This window comes from Oratosquilla oratoria, chromosome 3 (assembly GCF_046742065.1).
Source record: "Oratosquilla oratoria isolate Oo_2021 chromosome 3, ASM4674206v1, whole genome shotgun sequence".
NCBI lineage: Eukaryota > Metazoa > Arthropoda > Malacostraca > Stomatopoda > Squillidae > Oratosquilla > Oratosquilla oratoria.
In genome coordinates, this window is record NC_134779.1 from 40744651 (window position 1) to 40760229 (window position 15579).

At 40.8% G+C, this 15579-nt stretch overlaps 1 protein-coding gene across 2 annotated transcripts in view; it reads left to right on the forward strand.

Annotated features, from left to right (window-relative positions):
* The window catches only part of LOC143022022 (cholesterol transporter ABCA5-like), a 385392-nt gene that overhangs the window by 334233 nt on the left and 35580 nt on the right, over nucleotides 1–15579 (forward strand). The window lies entirely within an intron of this gene.

Here is a 15579-nt window from a genome sequence, read left to right on the forward strand (position 1 = left end):
TAAGTCCAGGAAGGCACAGTCTGCCCAGCCAGCCCTTTCTTGCAATATATCTATCTTGAATAGAAACATATTAAATTAGTGGTACATGATCTTCTTTGAATCCAAATTGCCTTGGGTTCAGTATATACGGTATTTCTCCTCCAGATATTTTGCCCATCTATCTTTGATGATTCACTCACAAATTTTAATTATTGTACATGTTAGGGACACCGGTCCATAATTTGTTGGGTCTTCCTTATTTTTCCCATTATATATCGGCACTATATTGGCGTTTTTCCAGTCTCCTGGTAGTTTTCCTTCTTTGAGTGAGCATTCAATTATTTTGTATTGTAGCAGTGTGTCGGTGAGGAAAGTTGAAAAACGGGGTTTCGCTTACGAAGTTTAATTGCAAGGATGTCAACAAACAAGCGACGTCTAGAACGTGTTCGTATCAGTAACTTAACAAAAACAAAAGATGTCTACATAGGATTCAATTAGATACACATGACTAAAAGTGCTGTATAGGATCTAAACCTATTACAAAGTATAAAGCATATGAGAATCACATATATAAGGAATCTACAGCACCAGAATACACTTCTTTAACACCATTTTCATGTAAATAAAAATAATAATAAGACAATCTCAAATTACCACATGTATATTTTCCTGTTAGTTCATCTATACATTCCTTCAGTATCTAGTTTGGAACTCCGTCCAGGCCATGTGACTTATTAACGTCAAGCTTTAATACTTGATTCCTTATTTCATTCTGAGTAATATTTGATTTCTTCAATGGAGGAGATCTTACTTCACTTCTTGATCACAGTTTTGTAGCTTTTTTTCCTCTTTGGTGAATACAGATTAAAATGTTTGTTCATAATATCTGCCATTTCTATATCTTCTGTGTATTTTCTGTTACCTTGACATAATTTAAATATTTCCTGTTTATCTTTTAGTTTGCCATTTACATATCTGTAAAATAATTTGGGTTGGTCTTTACATTTATTCATTATTTCCTTTTCATAATTTCTCTCCCCATCTGGGGTATTGGCTGCATGTTATTGTGGCAAAGTAGCATGCAGTTGATACTTTAGGGTCTATATGGGGCACTCCTACGGACCAGAGCCACACATCATTTTGTCTATGATAGAGGAAAACTCTGGTCATAGAGAAATGATGACACTTTTATACTACGACTGTCCCTCTGTTATGCTGTCCCCCAACCCCTTGTTGCTGTCCTGTACCATTTCTCTGAGTACAGGTAAACGTCGACTTACGATGGCCGCGACTTACGATTGTTCGACTTTACGATGACGACGACGACGATATGATAATTTAACCCCTTCCATACGGTGCCGCACACGTAGGCGTCATGAGGAGCAAGTGGATTCGCGACGCTGCCATATCGGCGTCTTGATTATATTTATTGTAGTCGCCCCTGTGTTTTTACATTCTCTCAAATGATTCATTCTCTGTGGTTTTCAAAATTCGCGGGTGAAAGAGAGAACAATCGATATAAGCGGTGACTATATTTTATGATGCGAGTATTATTACGTCACGTCGTACGGCTGGCATTGGCTGCTGCCCGCGAGATTTAAGTTCCGTAATGAAAATACATATTATAGTGTTTGAATATGGTAAAAAGGATAAAAATAATTAAATAAACTACTGTACATGTTTAATAGGCTATATTCAGTATCTCTGGTGGTTAATATACAGGTAGGCTAGGTACAGTGACCACGGAACAGAGTGGGGATCGACTTACGATGAGATCGTCTTACGATGGCTCTATCGAAACCTAATGCCATCGTAAGTCGACGTTTACCTGTATTCATTTTCTGTCTTCGCCAACCCTGTGGTGGGGAAAGAGAATACTACCACCAAGTTTTCCCACTTGAGTCGTAAAAGGCGACAAAAAAGGGACAGGGGATGGGATTAGGAGTCCTACTACCTGTAGCCCCAAAAGGGAACATTCCTAAAAACAAAAGAAAAGGCATAAGAGGGTCTGGGAGTTTTCCAACCAGTACCCTAAGGTTTGGGTCTTTTAATGTGCGTGGATGTGGTACAGATGAGAGTAAGAAGGAAGAGATTGGCAGTATGTTTGTGAGAAGAAAGATGGATGTGCTGGCATTGAGTGAAATTAAAATGAAAGGAAAGGGCAACTGTGAGTTTGGGAGTGTAGCTGGGAGGTACTCAGGAGTGAAGAGGGGACGAGGGAGAGAAGGGGTGACTATACTAGTAAGTGAAGAGATAAGTGTGTAGTGGAGTGGAAAGAGGTTTCATCAAGGTTGATGTGGATGAAGGTGAAGTTGGGAAGGGAGATGTGGGTTTTTGTAAGTGTGTATGGACCTGGTAGTGAGAAGAGCGTAGAGGAAAGGGAGGCTTTTTGGATAGATATAAATGAGTGTATAGAGGGATTAGGGAGAAATGTCAATGTAGTTGTATTGGGAAACCTTAATGCTAGGGTAGGAAATGAGCTAATAGACGGAGTGATTGGGAAGTATGGAGTTCCAGGTAAAAATCGTAGTGGAGAATAGGGTGATGTGTCTTGAGATTTGATGATAGCTAATACAGTATTTAAGAAGAGAGTCAAGCATAAGTACACATGGGAGAGAGTGGTGGATGGAAGGGTGGCAGATAAAGTGTTAATGGACTATATAGTGGTGACCAGGAGTGTGGTAGGAAGAGTTAAGGATGTAGATATTCTAAGGGGAGAGAGTGGGGGAATATCAGATCATTTTCTGGAAGATAAGATGAGAGTGGAGAATAGGTGGAGAATGAGGAAAAGGACAGAAGGTAGGGAGGTACTTAGAGTGAACTGCTTAAATGAGGAAAAGAAAGGAGAGTGAGTTTAACCTCTTCACTCCGGGGCACATTACACGTCTGGCAGCATTAGCTGCCCAATGTGCAATGTTGCGTCATAATTATCACATTATAAAAAATAGTAAGTGCTCAATCATTCATTCTCTTTCACCTTGAATTTAGATAACCGTAGAAAATATGATGAAGCCAGTTTAGAGAGGATGGAGGTTACGTAGGTATGACTACAATAGATATAATCAAGACGCCGACGTCGGCATCATCGCGTACCCACTTGTTTCTCATGACGCCTATGTAGGCGTCACCGTATGGAAGTGGTTAAGAAGAAACTGAAAGAGGAGTGGGAGGGAGTAAAGGATAGAGTAGAACTAGGAGTGGAGGAGGAATGGGGATGGTTCAAGGAGGGAGTCATAAGGTGTACAAAGATGGTGTGTGGAACAAGGAGGGCAGGAGGAAAAAGAAGGAAGGGTAGTGAGTGGTGGGATGAGGAAGCAAAGAAATGTGTAGAAGAAAAGAAGCAGGCATTCATAGATTAGCTGCAAATTAGGACGAGGTAATCGTATGAGAGGCACAAAGTAAAGAGAAAGGAAGTTAAACATAAGATAAAGGAAGCAAAGAGGAGAGCAGATGTGAAATGGGTAAGAGTATGACAGAAAAATTGGAAAGCAATAAAAAGATGTTCTGGAAGGAAATTAAAAGAGAAAAAGGAGGTGAATCAAGTCGTGAGGAAAAGGTAAAAGGTGCAGATGGAGAGATGATAATGGAAGAGAAGGCAGTGAGAGGAAGGTGGGCAGAATATTTTAGGGAGTTGCTAAATGTGAAGGAGGATAGGGAGGGAAAGGTAGTTGCAGTGGGAAGCGCTAAGAAAATGAGAGTGATGAGTGAGGAAAATGGAGGAGAAATGGGGAAGGATGAAGTGAAAGCAGCTGTTAAGATGATGAGAGCAGGTAAGGCACCTGGTCTGGATGGATGCCATGCAGAATGTCTGAAAAAAAAAAAAAAAAGAGATACAGTGATGGTGGACTGGTTGGTGAGGTTGTTTAATGTTTGCTGGAGAGAGGGTAGAGTGCCGTAGGACTGGAGGAATGCCTGTATAGTTCCGCTTTACAAGGGAAAGGGGGACAAGTGTGAGTGTAGTAGTTTCAGAGGAATCAGCTTGTTGTGTGTAGTTTGGAAGGCGTATGGGAGGGTCTTGATTGAGAGGATTAGAAGAGGAACAGAGGGAGTAATTGGTGAGGAACAGTGCGGGTTTAGGACAGGTAGAGGTTGTGTAGATCAGATCTTTGTGGTAAGACAAATATGTGAGAAAGCTATTGGAAAAGTTAAGGATGTTTTATGGGCTTTTATGGATCTGGAAGGCACTGAGGGAGGTACTGCAGATATATGGGATAGGAGGAAAGCTGTGAAGAGCAGTCAAGAGTTTTTATGAGAGTAGAAGAGCTTGTGTTAGGATTAGAAATGGAGAGAGTGAATGGTTTGAGGTAAAAGTGGGACTTTGTCAGGAATGTGTTATGTCACCCTGGCTGTTCAATCTTTACATGGATGGGGAGTGATGCGAGAGGTGAATGCAAGGATAGTGGGTCAGGGGTTGGAGATGATTAAAGAAAATGGAGAAAAGTGGGAGGTGAGCCAGCTGTTGTTTGCTGACGACATTGCGCTTGTAGCAGGATCAGAGGAGGGGATTGAGGAAGTTAGCGACAGAGTTTGAGAAAGTGTGTGAAAGAAGGAAGCTGAAGATAAATGTGGGTAAAAGTAAAGTGATGAGATGTACAAGGGGAGAGAGTGACAGCAGGCTGGAAGTGAGCATTAAGGGTGAAAGACTGGAGGAAGTGGATATTTTTAGATACTTGGGTGCGAATGTGGCAGGAAAGAGAGGAGTGGGGGTGGAGGTAGAATGTAGATTGAGAGAAGCGAGTAAATGCCTTAGTGGATTGAAAAGTGTAATGAGAAATAGACATTTGGGAATGAATGCCAAGAGAAAGTTATATGAAAGAGTGATTGTGCCAACAGCATTGTACAGGGCAGAAACATGGAACATGAGAGAGGAAGAGAAAAGGAGATTGAATGTGTTTGAGATGAAATGTCTGAGAAGTATGATAGGTGTTACTAGGCTGGATAGAGTGAAAAATGAGGAGGTGAGGAGAACAAGGGTGGAAAGGGAACTGGGAGATAGGGTTGATGAAAGAGTATTGGGATGGTTTGGACACATGGAAAGAATGAGTGAAGAAAGATTAGTAAAAAATGTGGAAGGCAAAGGTGGAAGGAGTGAATATGAGGGGGATGTCCTATGATGAGATGGATGGATGGGGTGAAAGGGGCATTACAAAAGAGAGGAATGTCATTTGAGGAAGGACGGGAGAGGACAGAAGATAGGGGTAAATGTAGAGGGGTTATGTATAGATGATGCTATGATGCATGAGGGGGAGTGGGTTGGGGATGAGGGGGTGAGGAAGTATGTATGAGAAAAAAAATTACGCAGACTGAAGGGATTTCTCCCCATCTTCTCCTTTTCTGCATGGGGAGATGGAAAGGGGGGGTCGCCCAGGGCAGTGGACAGGATGCAGGGATGACCAGTCGTCCAGGAGGTGTCAAGATGAGAGGGAGGGAGGAGGGTGGAGGGGAGTGGAATATATAGGAAATGGAATTGGTGGGAGTGGTTTCTATGCCTTTTTCTTTTTGGCTAGCTCCCGTGTAGGGGAAAAAGCCTTTGGTATATGTATGTACTATTATTTCTCTACCATGCAAGAAATCCTCCATCCAGTCTAGTAGGCTGCCATGTATCCCTCCTATGTTTTCCAATTTTTTTAATAATATTTTGTGTGGTACTTTGTCAAAGGCTTTTTGTAAGTCTAGAAAAGCACAATCAGCCCATCCATCCCTTTCTTGTAATAAATTTTTTAGTCTTGAGTAAAACCAGATTAAATTTGTGATATATGATCCTGTCTAAATCCAAATTGTCTTGGGTTTATTATATTGTTTTCTTCCATTTTTTTTAACCTAACTATTCTTGATAGTTTTCTCACAAATTTTGGCTCTAGTGCTTGTTAGGGAGACTGGTCTGTAATTAGTTGGTTCTTCCTTGTTTCCTCCTTTATATATTGGTACAATGTTGGCATTTTTCCAGTCCTTTGGTATTTTTCCTTCTTTGAGTGAGCAACTTATTATGTTATATATTTTGTCCATTAGTTCTTCTTTGCATTCTTTTAGTATCTATTTTGCAATTCTGTCTGGGCTGTGCAATTTCCTAACATCAAGATTAATTAATTTCTCAATTATTTCTTTTTGTGTTATTATTATTTCCCTCATGGGGGGAGATCACACTTCACTTCCTTCATCCCAATGCTGTACTTTTTCTCTTGTGAAAACTGACTTTCCTGTCTGGGGTATTGGCTGCATGTTATTATGGTAAAGTAGCATGCAGTTGATACTTTAGGGTCTCGATGTGGTGCCCCTATGGACTAGAGCCACACATCATTTTGTCTATGATAAAGGAGGACTCTGTTCACAGAGAAATGATAACACTTTTATTATACTGTGACTTTCCCTCCGTTATGCTGTCCCCCAACCCCTTGTTACTGTCCTGTACCACTCCTCTGAATATTCACTTCCTTTTTTTCGCCTACCCTGTGGTGGGAGATAGAATGCTGCCATCAACTAAATCCACTTGAATTGGAAGAGGTGAGAAAAACAGGATGGGAATTGGGACTAAGCATCCTTCTCCCTGTAGCCCCACAGGGGACTTTCCTAAAAAAAAAGTAAAGGCATAAGAGGGTCTAGGAGTTTTCCAACCAGTACCCTAAGGTTTGGGTCTTTTAATGTGCATGGATGTGGTACAGATGAGAGTAAAAGGGAAGAGATAGGCAGTATGTTTGTGAGAAGAAAGATGGATGTGTTGGCTTTGAGTGAAACTAAGTTGAGAGGGAGGGGTGAATGTGAGTTTGGGAATGTAGTCAGGAGGATCTCAGGAATGAATAGAAGACAAGGGAGAGAAGGGGTGGCTATACTAGTAAGTGAAGAGATAGGTAAATGTGTAGTGGAGTGGAAGGTTTCTTGAAGGTTAATGTGAATGAAGGTGAAACTGGGAAAGGAGATGTGGGTTTTTGTAAGTGCATATGGGCCAGGTAGTGAGAAGAGGGTAGAAGAAAGGAGGGCTTTTTGGATAAGTTTAAATGAGTGCATAGAGGGATTAGGGAGAAATGTCAATGCAGTATCATTGGGAGACCTTAATGCTAGGGTAGAGAAGGAACCAATAGATGGAGTGGTTGGGAAATGTGGAGTTCCAGGAAAGAATAATAGTGGAGATTTGATGGTATAGATATGTCTAGAGAGTTGATGATGGCAAATACAGTGTTTAGGAAGAAAGTTAAACATAAGTACACATGGAAGAGGGTGGTGGATGGAAGGGTGGTAGATAGAGCATTAATAGACTATGTAGTGGTAGATAGGAGTATAATAGAAAGAGTTAAGGATGTACATATTCTTAGGGGAGAGAATGGGGAGATATCAGATCACTCTGGTGAAAGGTATGTTGAAAGTGGAGGATAGATGGAGAAAGAGGAAAAGGACAAAAGGTTGGGAGGTGCTTAGAATCAACTGCTTAAATGAGAAAGAAAAGGAGAAGGAGTACAAAAAGAAGCTGAGAGAGGAGTGGGAGGGAGTGAAGGATAGAGTAGAACTAGGAGTGGAGGAGGAATGGGGAAGGTTCAAGAAGGGCATCACAAGGTGTGCAAAGATGGTGTGTGCAACAAGGAGGACAGGAGGAAATAGAAGGAAAGGTAGGGAGTGGTGGGATGAGGAAGCGAAGAAGATTGTAGAAGAGAAGAAGCGAGCTTCATATGAGAGGTACAAAGAAAAGAGAAGTAAAGCATAAGATAAAGGAGCCAAAAAGGATAGCAGATGTGAAATGGGGTAAGAGTATGACAGAAAATTTTGAAAGAAATAAAAAGATGTTTTGGAAAGAAATTAAGAAAGGAAGAGGAGGCGAATCAAGTAGAGAAGAAAAGGTAAAAGGTGCAGATGGAGAGATGATATTGGAAGAGAAGGCAGTAAGAAGAAGATGGGCAGAGTATTTTAAAGAGTTGCTAAATGTGATGGAGGATAGGGAGGGAAAGGTAGTCGCAGTGGGGGTGCTAAGAAAATGAGCATGATGAGTGAGGAAAATGGAGAAGAAAGAAGGAAAGATGAAGGGAAAGCAGTTGTTAAGGGGACCCCCCGCCCAAAATCTTTTTTTCTGAAGGATCTTGCTGATTTTTTCTGTGTGATATCTAGGTCTGAGAAAACCTTCACAGCATGAGTTTTATTCAGATCTGACGAGTAGTTTTTTATTTTTTAATAAAAAACTTAATAAATACCATATTTTTGGGCTTTCAAATCCTATCTCCTCTTACAATTTTTATTCAATGTCTTTCATTTTACAGGAAAAGAATCTTCTTCATATATAAAAAAAACAAAATAGAAAGCTTTTTTTTAATATCTTTGTTTAACATTGAGGAAAAAAAAATAAAAACTCTCTATTTCATTTTTTATCATTTATCTAGCTATTAATAGAGACCTCATATGCAACAATCGGTTGAAAATTGAAGGAGATAGACTTTGAGTATCAAAAACTTAAATTTTTCAGAAATGAGTGTTAAAGTTTTTTTTTTTCCTTAGTTTGATTAAATTTTACATTGGACCTCCTAAGACCTATTGAAAACAGGTTCCATTGTATTTTCATGATGATTTTGCATCTTTCAAGTAACTCAGGCACTTTGTACCCTCCTACAGTGTAGGATATTATTCACTCAAAGTGAGGGTCTCATAAGCCGCCACCGCACTCTTTGTTGCAAAGTTTGAGTTCTTGGTCTAGAATGACCCAGCAAGGTAGTCTGATTGCTGGGATTCAGCTCTCTTTCTTCTCTTGGGTTTCCTTTCTGGTGTTGGAACAGGCTCTTGCTGCATCAGGGACATCACTGTGAGGTTTGAGACTCTAAACCCAAGGTGTTGCAACAAGGAGGCATCCTTGTAGCCACTTGTTAGCAAACAGTTGTTTGCGTAGAGACAACTTGTCTGATATAGGTGTAGAGGACAGAGGATCAGGTGCTGAGGATGTGGATGTAGATGGAAGGGAGAGAGCTGCTGGAGGGAATATTAGTGGTGGTAATAACAAAGTTGATGCTGGGGTTATTTCTTTCTCCCCTTGAGTTGCTATTGTAGACGTTCTTATCTTCTGCAAGTGTGCCTTTTGTTTGGATAGCTTAGGCATGGCTAATATCTTCAAATATCTCTTCACTGAAAAATAGATGCGAATTTCACATGGCAAATTAGTGAATGTGGCAAGCTAATGTGTACATGTCCTTTACTTTGTAAGGCTCAGGCTACTGCCAGTCGTGCAGGCTGAACTTCCTCACACCACATACTCACGTGCATGCCGGACGTAAGAGAAAACTTTATGAGTGCATCAAACGCAAAAAAATAGAGTAAAATATGGTCAAAACGTATGTAAACAATGGTCGTGCGCAGCATGTGGCTGCCGGGGGGAGGGAGGGTAGGCCCTTTAAACCCTTTAAAAATGGCAGTACGATAAAAACACTTTACCAGCATCTAGAGCAAGATCCCTACTATGTATTTATGCAATAAAAAAAAATTGAATTTTTCTTAAATCTGGGGGCGGGGTCCCCTTAAGATGATGAGAGCAGGTAAGGCATCTGGTCTGGATGGATGTCATGCAGAATGTCTGAAAAAAGGAGTGATGGCGGACTGGCTGGTAAGGTTATTTAATGTCTGTTTAAGAGAGGGTAGAGTGCTGGAGGACTGGAGGAGTGCCTGTATAGTCCTACTTTAAAAGGGAAAAGGGGACAAGTGTGAGTGAGGATTAGGAGAGGAACAGAGATAGTAATTGGTGAGGAACAGTGTGGGTTTAGGACTGGTAAAGGTTGTGTAGATCAGATTTTTGTGGTAAGACACATATGTGAGAAAGCTATAGGAAAAGGTAAGGATGTATTTGGGCTTTTATGGATTTGAGAAAGGCTTATGATAGGGTAGACAGGAAGGCACTGTGGGAGGTATTGCAGATATACAGGATAGGAGGAAAGATTTTAGGAGCTGTCAAGAGTTTTCATGAGAGTAGTAGAGCATGTGGCAGGATTAGAAATGGAGAGAGTGAGTGGTTCGAGGTATAGGTGGGACTTCATCATGGATGTGTTATGTCACCCTGGCTGTTCAATTTATACATGGATGGGGTGGTGGAAGAGGTAGATGCAAGGGTAGTGGGTCAGGGATTGGAGATGGTTAAAGAAAATGGAGAAAAGAAGGAGATAAGGCAGCTGTTGTTTGCGGATGACACTGCGCTTGTAGAAGGATAAGAGGTGGAATTGTGGAAGTTAGTGACAGAGTTTGGGAAAGTGTGTGAAAGAAAGAATTTGAAGATAAATGTGGGTAAAAGTAAGGTGATGAGATGTACAAGGGGTGAAAGTGGCAGCAGACTGTAAGTGAGCATTAAGGGAGAGAGACTGGATGAAGTGGATAGTTTTAGATACTTGGGTGCGAATGTGGCAGGAAAGGGAGGAGTGAAAGTGGAGGTAGAATGCAGATTGAGAGAAGTGAGTAAATTCCTTGAGGGATTAAAAAGTGTAATGGGAAATAGACATCTGGGAATGGATGCTAAGAGGAGACTGTATGAAGGAGTGATTGTGCTGACAGCACTGTACAGGGCAGAAACATGGAACATAAGAGAGGAAGAGAGAAGGAGTTTGAATATATTTACCTAGTTTTATTTTACAGGACGAGAGCTATGCTCATAGTGACCCATTTTTGTATCTTTCTGCATCCAGTTTATTCTTAAAATCTTGTATAGTTATGGGACTCACTGTTTCGCCATTTAGTTTGTTCCAGACATCAATCACTCTATGTGGGAAGCTCTTCTTTTTCAAATCTCTTCTGTAACTGTCCTTTAGATTCTTTTCCTGTCCTCTTGTTTCTCTTCTGTCCCATTTTAGTAAGTCGTTTCTGTCAAGAATTTCCATCCCTTTCGTAATTCTGTAAATGGCCAACAAATCACCTCTTTCTCTTCTCTGTTCCATTGTCGATAGATGTAATTTCCCCAATCTTTGTTCGTATGTCAAATTTGATGGTGTAGGTGCCTTTTTTGTTGCTGGTTTTTTAATTCTTTCTAATTTTCTTATGTTTTTTTTTTGTGCTAGGTGCCCATACTGTTGCAGTATATACTCTAGGTCTTATCAGTGCAAGCACTATTTTCTTTACCATTTCTTCATGTAGTCGAAAGCCACTTTCATTAATCTTAATAAGTTAAAAGTCTCTCCGACTAATTTATTGATATGTTTATCAGGTGTTAAGTTACTTGAGATAATCACTCCCAGGTCCCTTTCTGAGTTGACTTTTTTTACTTCCTTGTTACCAATTTTATATTGACCCGATATTCTATTTTTGCTTTTTCCAAATTCCATTATACTACAGTTCTTAATGTTAAAGTTCATTTCACACCTAAGACTCCATTCCCATATTTTGTCCAGGTCTTCTTGAAGAGAACTGCAATCTTCTTTTGTGTTTACTCTGTTGAGTAATTTGGCATTGTCAGTAAAGAAGTTGATGTAACACTTCACTCCCTCATCCATATCATTTATATATATGGCAAACATTAAAGGAGCCGATATAGATCCTTGCAGGACGCCTCTTATCACATCTTCCCAGTTTGGATTTTTGTTTCTAAGTACCACTCTCATTTTTCTCCCACTTAAGAAATCCTTCATACATTCCAGTAGCTTGCCTCTTATTCCTCCTATTGTTTCAATTTTTCCTTTTAACTTTTTATGTGGTACTTTGTCAAAAGCCTTGTATAAGTCCAAGAATGCACAATCTGCCCAGCCATCTCTTTCTTGTATTATCTCAATTAATCTCGGGTAAAAGCATATTAAATTTGTGGTACATGATCTTCCACTTCTAAAGCCAAATTGTTTAGAGTTTGATATTTTATTCTCTGATAACCTTTTTGCACATTTTTGCTACTGTCCTTGGTTGAGATGAGGTGTCTGAGAAGTATGATAGGGGTTACTAGGCTGGATAGAGTGAGAAATGAGGAGGTGAGGAGGAGAACAGGGGTGGGAAGGGAGCTGGGAGATAGGGTGGATGAAAGAGTATTGGGATGGTTTGGACACATGAAGAGAATGAGTGAAGAAAGGCTAGTAAAAGGCAGATGTGGAAGGAGTGAACATGAGGGAGTGACCTAGGATGAGATGGATGGATGGGGTAAATCGGGCTTAGGGGAAGAGGGGAATGTGTGTTGAGAATGGTTGTATAAGGATGATGTTATGATCATTAGGTGGAATGGGGGGGGGAGGGAGTATGTGTGAGAAAAATTGACGCAGCCCGAAGGGATTTCTCCCCATCTCCTTTTCTGCATGAGGGGACGGAGAGGGAGGGGTCACTGATTTAATGAAGGAGCCTTGCTGTGAATGAGCTGTGTTTTCAAACACTGCTTCTGACTCAGGGCAGTGGACAAGATGCAGAGATGACCCATCATCCAGGAGGTGCCAAGAAAAGAGGGAGGGAAGAGGGTTGAGTGTGATGGGGATGGATTGGGTGGGAGTGGTTTGTATGCCTTTGTTTTTTGGCAACCTCCCTTGTAAGGGGGAAAAAACCGTTGGTATATGTATGTATGAAAACTGATGAAGTGATTATTCATGACTTCAGCTATTTCTAGAACTTCTGTGTATTCTTTATTTCTTTGGCGTAGTTTCACCATTTCCTGTTTATTTTTAAGTTTACCATTCACATATCTATAGAATAGTTTGGGTTGATCTTTATATTTTTCTATGATGTCTTTTTTATGGTTTCATTTTTCCTATGCTTAATTTTACATATTCATTTCTATAGTTTGTATATGTTTGACATTTCCTTTTTTTTTTTTTTTTTTTTTTTTTTTTTTTTTTTTTTTTTTTTTTTTTTTTTTTTTTTTTTTTTTTTTTCTCCATCTTTTCCAAGCTTTGTCTCTTCCTCTTTCACCTTGCTACATTTTCTATTGAACCAGCATTTAACAACTTCCATACGGTGATGCCTATGTAGGTGGCATGAGGAGCAAGTGGGTACTCGATGTTGCCAACGTCGCCATCTTGATTATATATATTGTAGTCGTACCTACGTAATTTCCATTCTCTCTAAACTGGCTTCATCAGTTTTCTATGGTTATCAAAATATACGGGTGAAAGAGAACGAACGATTGAGCACTGACTTTATTTTTTATAATAAACATGGACCACAAGAGAGGAAGTTTAAATATGTTTGAGATGAAATGCCTGAGAAGTATGGTAGGGGTTACTTGGCTGGATAGCATGAGAAATGAGGAGGTGAGGAGAATGGGGGTGGAAAGGGAGTTGGGGTATAGGGTTCATGAAAGAGTAATGGGATGGTTTGGACATATGGAAAGAATGAGTGAAGAAAGATTAATAAAAGAGATGTGGAAGGCAGAGGTGGAAGGAGTGAACGTAAGGGGACAATCAAAATTATCTGTCATACTCTTACCCATTTTACATCTGCTCTCCTCTTTGCTTCCTTTATCCTATGCTTAACTTCCCTTCTCTTTACTTTGTACCTCTCATACAATTCCCTCGTCTTAATTTGTAGCCAATCTATGAATGCCTGCTTCTTCTATTCTACACCCTTCTTTGCTTCCTCATCCCACCATTTGCTACCCTTCCTTCTATTTCCTCCCGCCCTCCTTGTTTCACACACCATCTTTGCACACCTTATGACTCCCTACTTGAACCATCTCCATTCCTCCTCCCCTCCTAGTTCTACTCTATCCTTTACTCCCTCCCACTCCTCTCTCAGCTTCTTCTTATGGTCCTCCTTCTTTTCTTTCTCATTTAAGCAGTTCACTCTAAGTACCTCCTTACCTTCTGCCCTTTTCCTCTTTCTCCACCTATTTAGTCTCCACTCCCAATTTACCTTCCACCAGAAAATGATCTGATATTCCCCCACTCTCTCCCCTTAGAACATGTACACCCTTAACTCTTCCTACCATACTCCTGGTCACCACTATATAGTCCATTAAAGCTCTATCTGCCACCCTTCCATCCACCCTCTCCCATGTGCACTTCTGCTTGACTTTCTGCCTAAACACTGTATTTGAAGGATTTAATTGTGGTTAAGTGCAACGGATAGCTGATTCTGTGTACTATTGGTGGGTGTGAGAGCTAGAGAGTATGGATGACTGGAAAGCACCAGAATATTGGAAGAGAGTGACCTGCATACTGATGATTTGTGCCAGAAATCTTTGGTACAGCTCAATGCTCCTTGAATACCATGAAGGTTGTGTGATGTGAGCTGGAGAATTGTAATGGAGATGTGGCTAGCAGGAAGGATTGTAGCAGGTGTTCTGACTCTGTCTACACAACAAAATTTGTTGAGAAGCTGCAAAAAATGGTGCGCCAAGATCCAGGCAAGGCAATGCAGACCTTGGCAAGAGAGATGGGCATTAGAGTGGGGACTATGAAGAAAGCACTGAATGAGGATTTTCACTACTCCTGACACAAGAGGCATAAGGGCTAACTATTCACTGCTAAAGCCCAAGAGAACTGCCTCACAAAAGCCAAGAAACTTCTCAACAAAGTCAAACACCCAGTCAAGCCAGGGATGTTCTGGTTCTTCTCAGATGAGATGAACTTCTGCTGGGACCAGTTACACAATGCACAGAACAACAGGTGGCTAGTCTACAGTCTACATGAAATCCTGTGCTTCATGAAGACTAAGCTCCCGCAAACTGTGATGGTTTTTGGGTGTGTTTCTGACAAAGGCCATGTCATACTGCCTCATCTTTGAAGTGGGACTCAGACTCACTTCAGATGGCTATATTGAGTTGCTGTCCACTGTTGTCAGCACTGGGTGGAGAGGGTGGCTGCAGGAAGACCATACATGTGGCAGCAGGACTCGGTTCTGTGTCACACCTCTGGGAAAACCCAGAAGTTGCTGCCTGAAAACTTCTACAACTTCATCAGTCCCAACATCTGGCCACCCAACTTGGCTAATTGTATCCCAATGGACTATAATGTGTGGGGTGCAGTTGAAAAAGACACCAGTCATATTGCCTGCAACACCAAGGATGAGCTGATTGCCAGGATCAAACTAGTGTTCAGGCATCTCTCAAAGGACACCATGAAGGCTGTGTGCTGCAAGTTCAGGTCCTGCCTGGAGGCCATGATGGAGGCTCAGGGCAGCTTCTTTGAGTGAGCTGTATCTGGCAAAAGATCCTCTAAGAGATGCACATTGAATTTTGAGAATACATCAATGTTTGGCCAAGATTTGACTTTTTCTTTCCTTTCCAAAAAAGTGTCAAATTTATCCCGAACACCCTGTATGTATACTTATGAGGAGCTGAGATGGGAGGGATGGAAAGGGTGGTGGAGGGGAATGTAACTGGTGGAAATAGGTATGTCCCTTTGACTTAGGTGTCTCCCTAATAGGTGGGAAAAAGCTCTTGGTATATAGTATATAGATATGTATTTTTTAATGCCAGCTCCCACAAAACTATTTCATTCATCTTCATGGTATCCCTTCAGTAAAGAAGGGCCTTAGTCTATCTCAGTTAACCTCTTTCACACAAGGGGTACTTGTATTTTTGTTATTGGTGTTGCCAGGCTGTTTCATTCATCCCTGTGGTATTCTGGCTGCCATAAATGCATTTAATTCATCACTGGCATCCCTTCTGTACTAAAATGTACTTATCTTTGAATTCTGGCTGCTACCAGGCTATGCCATTCATGTCTTTGACATACTTTTGGTATT